The sequence below is a fragment of the Cyprinodon variegatus genome, unplaced genomic scaffold (assembly GCF_000732505.1).
Source record: "Cyprinodon variegatus isolate N-32 unplaced genomic scaffold, C_variegatus-1.0 Scaffold1430, whole genome shotgun sequence".
NCBI classification, from domain to species: domain Eukaryota; kingdom Metazoa; phylum Chordata; class Actinopteri; order Cyprinodontiformes; family Cyprinodontidae; genus Cyprinodon; species Cyprinodon variegatus.
Window position 1 is genome coordinate 122,360 of NW_015151883.1, and position 6,730 is coordinate 129,089.

Sequence of the window (6,730 nt, forward strand, 5' to 3'; positions counted from 1 at the left end):
GTGTCCTGTTACAGCTCCATGGTGAAGACTGGAGACCAGTGGCATTCTGTTCAAGACGGTTAAGCGATGCTGAAAAGAGGTACGCACAAATTGAAAAAGAGTGCCTTGCATCTGTGTGGGCGTGTGAAAGATTTGAGAAATATCTCTATGGTCTGCCTGCATTCAAACTGATTACAGATCACAAACCTCTCATTCCACTGATGAACTCCAGAGACCTTGATAACACACCAGTACGCTGTCAAAGACTCCTCATGCGATTGATGAGATTTAATTTGGAGGCTGAATATGCACCTGGAAAACACTGGTTGTGGCGGACATGCTGTCCAGGAGCCCACAACAGGGAACGGTGCACAGCAGAGACAGCCATACAGATGTTGAGTGTTATGTAGCTGCGGTGATGAGCAGCATCCCAGCATCACAGACAAAGATGGATGGCATCAGAGCAGAGACAGCCGCTGATGAGCAGGTCCAAGTTGTAATCAGGTACATTAAAAATGGATGGCCTGAACACATACAACACACACAGAGCTGTGCAAGAGAATACTTTCCAGCGAGAAATGAACTGTCTGAGCATGATGGGTTGGTACTCAGAGGGAGCAGGATAGTGATATCTGGGTCAATGAAAACAGAAATGTTGGAGCGCATACATGATGGTCATCAAGGACTTAACAAATGCAGAATGAGAGCAAACACTTCGGTGTGGTGGCCTGGCTTAGCTTCACAAATCACACACAAAGTGGAGAACTGCATCTACTGTCGGGAGCACAGGAGGGCACAAAACAAAGAACCTCTCCTGTCAACACCCCTCCCAGACAGGCCATGGAGAAAAATCGGCGTAGATCTTTGTGTGCAGGGAAAAGATAACTTTCTTGTCATATCAGACTATTATTCCAGATACCTGGAGATTCTCCACATGTCAGCCACCACAAGCGCTCAGGTGTCCCTAAAACTGAAAGCTACTTTTGCTAGGTATGGAATACCAGAAGAGGTTGTCAGTGACAATGGGCCACAGTTCAGCAGTGAAGTCTTCAAAGAGTTTGCACATGAGATGGACTTTAGGCATGTGACCTCCAGCCCCCACAATCCACAGGGCAACGGACATGCTGAACGTGCAGTGCAGACAGCCAAAAGAATACTGCAACAGAAAGATCCACTACTCGCTCTTATGATCTATAGATCCTCACCGCACAGCAGCACTGGTGTCAGCCCGGCGGAACTATTAATGGGAAGGAAAATCCGAACAACCTTACCTACTCTGGATAAAGTCCTGCAACCGAAATGGCCAAACCGACAGCACATCAGAGCTAAGGATGCCGTGGAGAAGAGAAAGCAAGCTTTCCACTACAATAAGCGACATGGTGTGAGACCGCTCACACCACTACAGCCAGGAAACCCTGTTCTCGCTAGGCTGGACAATCAGAAGACCTGGTCCACACCTGCAGAAGTGGTTGGGGAGAGTACAACGGAGAGGTCATATGTCATCGCTACAGAGCAAGGAGCCCTGTACAGGCGAAATCGTCGTCATCTCCAAGCACTGCCTGAGGTGGGGTCCTCAGTTGAACAATCTGTGGAACCTAACACACCTGAGGTTCAGGCGAGCTCTGGAGGTGGCTCTCCTGGCCCTAAGGTGACCCCTAGTGGACTGTCTCAAACCAGATCAGGTAGAGTTGTTAAACCTGTTCAGAGACTAGATCTGTAGGGGATGTTATGGTCAAGTTGATCTAGAGGAAATCTGATATTGTGTTGATATAATACAAAGCTGTTTGTTGATGAAGCCCTAAATGGGTGGTTATTGAAAATTAATAAGGACGTTACTGTTACCATGCAGAATCAGTACTGTATGCATCAGTGTTGATACTGTTTTCCAGTGTTAATGTAAAAAAAAAGGGCAGATGTCAGAGAATGTGTTTTACGACAGTCACCTTAAGGGGGATGTTACGACAGTGAAGTGTTTTATGGCAGCAAATGGTTTATATTCGGACGGGTGTTAAATTAGCGGATGTTAAATAAAACGGAGTGTTGAAACAATAACATGGAACTCATCATTCAAGAATAAATGGACAAGTTTATTACAGACTGTGATTGCGGAAAACGACTCATGAAGTTGGACCAGCTAGAAGAGCGTGGTGCGCGAGAATACTGGGACACTTTTTCCACCTGAATTTTTTGCCCTCATGTTCCTCCGTTGTCGGACAAACTTACCACCACGGCCTCGCCATCTTGGCCATATATAGAGCCACAGCTAGTTTGTGATTTTCCTCTTTTGCGTTGTGGCATGGAATTAACATAGCGCAGACCACGCTTGAATATTGAGCATAAATCGAAAATGTCTGCGTCATACCTGCACTGCAACAAGCTCACTGCAACACACTGCTGCAGGAGTATAACCAGCCCTTTAAACTGTCTACTTTAAATGTCCTTGATGGTGGCTGTACCAACTTCAAACTAGATGAAACACAGTAGACCAAATCCAGTATATGACAATACCATCTAAACCTTCACTGACAGTGAAAATGCCCACTGGACGTCAAGATGCTGGGGAGGCATTTCAAATGGTCTAACTGGTAAGAACACTTTAGCCAAAGTCGATGTGTCTCAGCGTTCCATAACAATTGCTGTCTGAAGTTCGTGCCATCAAGGCCGCTTGATGGCACTAAGCAACTATAATGAATCCCACAATCCTTTTCGTGACATGATGTATAAGCACAGACGACCTGATATTTTATAGAGACATTATTCTTTCATGTGTGCTGAGTGCAACACCTGTACTTTCACACCGTCATATGTATTGGGTTTTTTAATTGAGAGTTTCAGCTGTTTGTGTCATGATTTGCCCTGATAGCAGATCTAAGCTGTGAGTTTTAAGTTGCATAGGCCTGGCTCTTGGTTGGAGCCAGTTTAAAGTTTCACAGTTTTCCTGGTACCATGCCTTGTCTCTGTTCCTCTCAACCACTGAGCTTGCCTGTCTCCAAATGAGCATGTCTGCTCATTTGGCTTGCTGCTGGTTTCATGGAGCTCTCTGTGGATTCCTGGAACCCTGGATGTGGCTGTTCCTTTTTGGATCGGAATCCCTGGTTGGGCTACTGACTACTGGATCTCATAACTGTCCCTGAACTGGTTCCCTGGCCTGGTTTGGACTCCTGCCTGCTCACTGAATTTGCTGCATCGGGGACACTCTGGAGTGACTTGCCACGTGGTCACGTGCCTGTGATGGGTTGTGTCCCGCCTCCCCCCGCAGCCTGCATATCTGCAGATTCACAGCAGCCCGCTACTGTTCCATTATGTGTTTTGTTAGTAAGAATTTTGAAACTTTCCCACTGTCTGTCTCACCTGAATACTAGGTCCTACTTTCTGGTTTCATTTACTATAAAATCTGCATTTTTTTGTAGATCTCTTTATGAAGGCTCTAGTCCAACTTCAATGGCATCCGCTATTTACATTTCCTTTGCATAGTTATGTATTAAAAATAGGAAAATAAATTACTGTTTGGATGGAATTAATATTTAGAGGGACCTGTGTGTATTTTTTTTCTGGTTACTCTGATATTCTATTTTAACTGTTTCTTTGTTTTTGAGTTTTTATCATGAGAGAAAGTTTAACTTAAAAGAAAAGTAAAGAAGCTAAGCTGCTGGAACACAGATAATATCAAAACGTTGCAAGCATCAAAATAAATAAACAGAAAGTACTAAAAAATAATTCTATACATGTATATAGTGACAATAGATTCAACAAAAGAATTATACAGCGTAACTTCTTGTATTCATACTCTACGTCTTCCCTGTATCCTGACCGGTTTGAGGGGGCAGCAGTCTCAGCTGAGACACCCAGAGTTTTGGATCTTCCTGCTGGAAAAGACTGAGGTGTTCTCCAGGCGTGTCCTGTGTCATCCCCTGGAGGGACGTGCCTGGAACACCTCCCAACTGAGACATCCACGGAGAATCCAACAAAGACATCCGAGCCCCCTCAGCTCACTCCTCTTAATGTGGAGGAGAAGTGGCTCTACTCCAAGCCTCTCCCAGATGACTGAGCTTCTCATTTGATCTGTGATGGGGCTTTCAAACCAAATGCGTTTTGGGTGTAAAAAGTTCTTAAAGGGGTCATAGAATGCAAAACTGAGTGTGCATTGTCATAGATGAGTAACAATAGTTCAGTGGGTGAAACGGACGTACAGAGAAGTTCAAACCCCATCGACACCTTCTTTCTATGAAAATCTCACAATTCCAAACTTCCACCATAAAACAGGCGAATCCAAACAAAGCCCTGAGTTGACATAAACTCGGGGTTGGGGCCTCATTTGGTTCTGGCCTGTACTTTTGTGACGCTCTGAAATTTACATACAGACCAGCCCACTAGTTCACTGGCCCAAGAACATGAACAGAGGTCGCGAAGATGTAAGACACTAGTTCAGCTGTTTAGCCTACAGTTGGGTTTACTTCTACAAGAATTACAGAGCAGTACTGAAAATGAGCCAGGGCCATGGGCCTAAATGCAGTGTTCCAGGCTGCATGGAGATAGGGGACATTTTTCAGATTCAACAGACATGGATTGTATTTTGTCTATGAGAGGATCCCTGCAAAGTTTGATGTTCAGCTGTTCATTTGCTCTAAGCATTTTTCCGAAGACAGCTTTCAAAATCTTGGACAGTTCAAAGCAGGATTTGCTAAACTTCTTTTACTGAAACGAGGGGCTGTACCGACTGTAAGGCTATCACCTCAAGCTGTAAGTTTTATTTTGTCGCTAAGCTGTTGATAGCAATGCTAGGGGGGCGGGGGTGGGGTGGCGTGTGGGTGTGGTATGAAGTGTCGACTGCTGGGTCGCTGACTGGACCGGACCACAGCAGAGAGCTTTGAGCCAGCCGTCCTCAGCTGGAGGAGGGGGGCTTGGGGCCGGTAAGGCAAGAGGTGGGAAGCATGGGCCCACCGTGGCCACCGTGCAGGCTACTGTCACCGGATCGGGTTTTGTTGCTCCGCCCCCCACAGGCTCAAGTGCCCGGTGTGTTTCGACTACATGCAGCAAATTAGTCGACCAAAATCCCGGATGATTTTGAAATTTCCCCAGGACATTTTTTTACGTATGAAAAGTAGGACATATCCGGGAAAAGGAGGACGTCTGGTCACCCTACCATATCAACAATTTCGATGTTTCAGTGAGTGAGTGCTTATTGCTATGATGCGTCTTTGCTCAGCAGCTTCGCTCGTTGTAAACCAACCATTCAGAGCACAGCTCATCTAAATATTCATGAGCATACCATAAAAGGAAGAAAACCTGTTGTTTCATTCTGGGGCTTTTAACCAGGCTTGATGCTGGGTCATACGCTGGTCAAGAATCTTTGATGCTTAAATGCTCTATATGCTTTGCACTCTGGTTGTTTATCTGCTTTGTGCTGTGCTTGACAGCAGCTTGGCTGTATTTATTTTTGATGATTTGGAAGAAAAGATTTAACACGTTCTTAAGTAAGAAAGTACATCTCAAAACAGCATCTGTGTAGTCAGCTCCTCAGGATTATGATCCTTCTAAGATACTGTATGCAGTTCTTGTTCAGAGAGACAGGCTTCTAGCATACTGGTAGGCGGCAGAGCTGGGAATCCCCGCTGAAAGCTCTCTGCAGCAGCCAGCCTGTGGGGGGATTGCCCGCTGGTGTTTATAAGTTGGAAGTCAATATAAAGGGTTTTTAAGGTTTGTGGTTAAAAACTGCAAGTACCAGTATATACAATCAAATATTTTTTGTTGACAAGGCTCTGTTTCAAGAAGCACGTTTAACAAATTCAGATTCAAATCCGTTACTCTTAACTGATCTAGCCTAAAATCGGGAACTCTGAGTGTTCGGTTTCACAATGGTTGCTATCAATTAGTTCAATCAATTTTAACTAGGTCCACTCAGAGTTAAGTGCTTGTACAACAAGTATGAAAAGCCATTATGAGTGAAGCACCGATTTCATGAGTCACCATGATAAAAGGCAACAGGAAGTGCCTATTTCACTCCACTGGAACTACAGATTTTAATGCAGAAAAGCAAAAAAGGAGAATGTGTTTAAAAGAGGACTACAAAGGAGAGGAAGGTGGTGAAGGAAAAGATTTTTGCTTGAGTTAATGCGTAAGTTTATATGAAGGCATATGAATGGTATATGAATGGCAGGCCGTTTTTAAATTGAAATACTGGATAGCTCGGTAGGTAACACCGACGACTCCGGCACAGGTGTAGGGGTTCGATTCCCGGCATGGACATCCAGGTGGACCCTTAGGCAAGGTCCTTTGTGCTTAGTGGCCTACCTCAGGCATGAGTAAAACCGCAAATACAAGAGCCATACCGGCTCGGACGTCGCCCGGGTTAACAAGGTCCGCGTCAGTTGCTAGGGAACCAGGGTAACTTGATGACAAATTGGCTACTGGAACAAGACATAGATGGACTAGAGCAGAAAACTTGGTACTGATGAAATGCTACTATACAAGCATGCCCAGTGAGAGAGGTTACATGCAGAGACTATGGGAATTATGGCAGCTCCAACAACCATTGTCATTGTTGACAAAGAAACAACTACTATCATCATCCCAACACACAGAGATTGGGTCCCCAGCCCCAACTACAACAGGCCCACTAAACGTAAGGGCAGCTGACCTGCGACAGCAGATCATAACGAAACTGGATCCCCTAGTACGACGACCAAGACTGCCAAGGCTAAGTGACAGAGTACCCTCTGAAAGTCTTCTAGAAGATGTAAATGCAGCACTA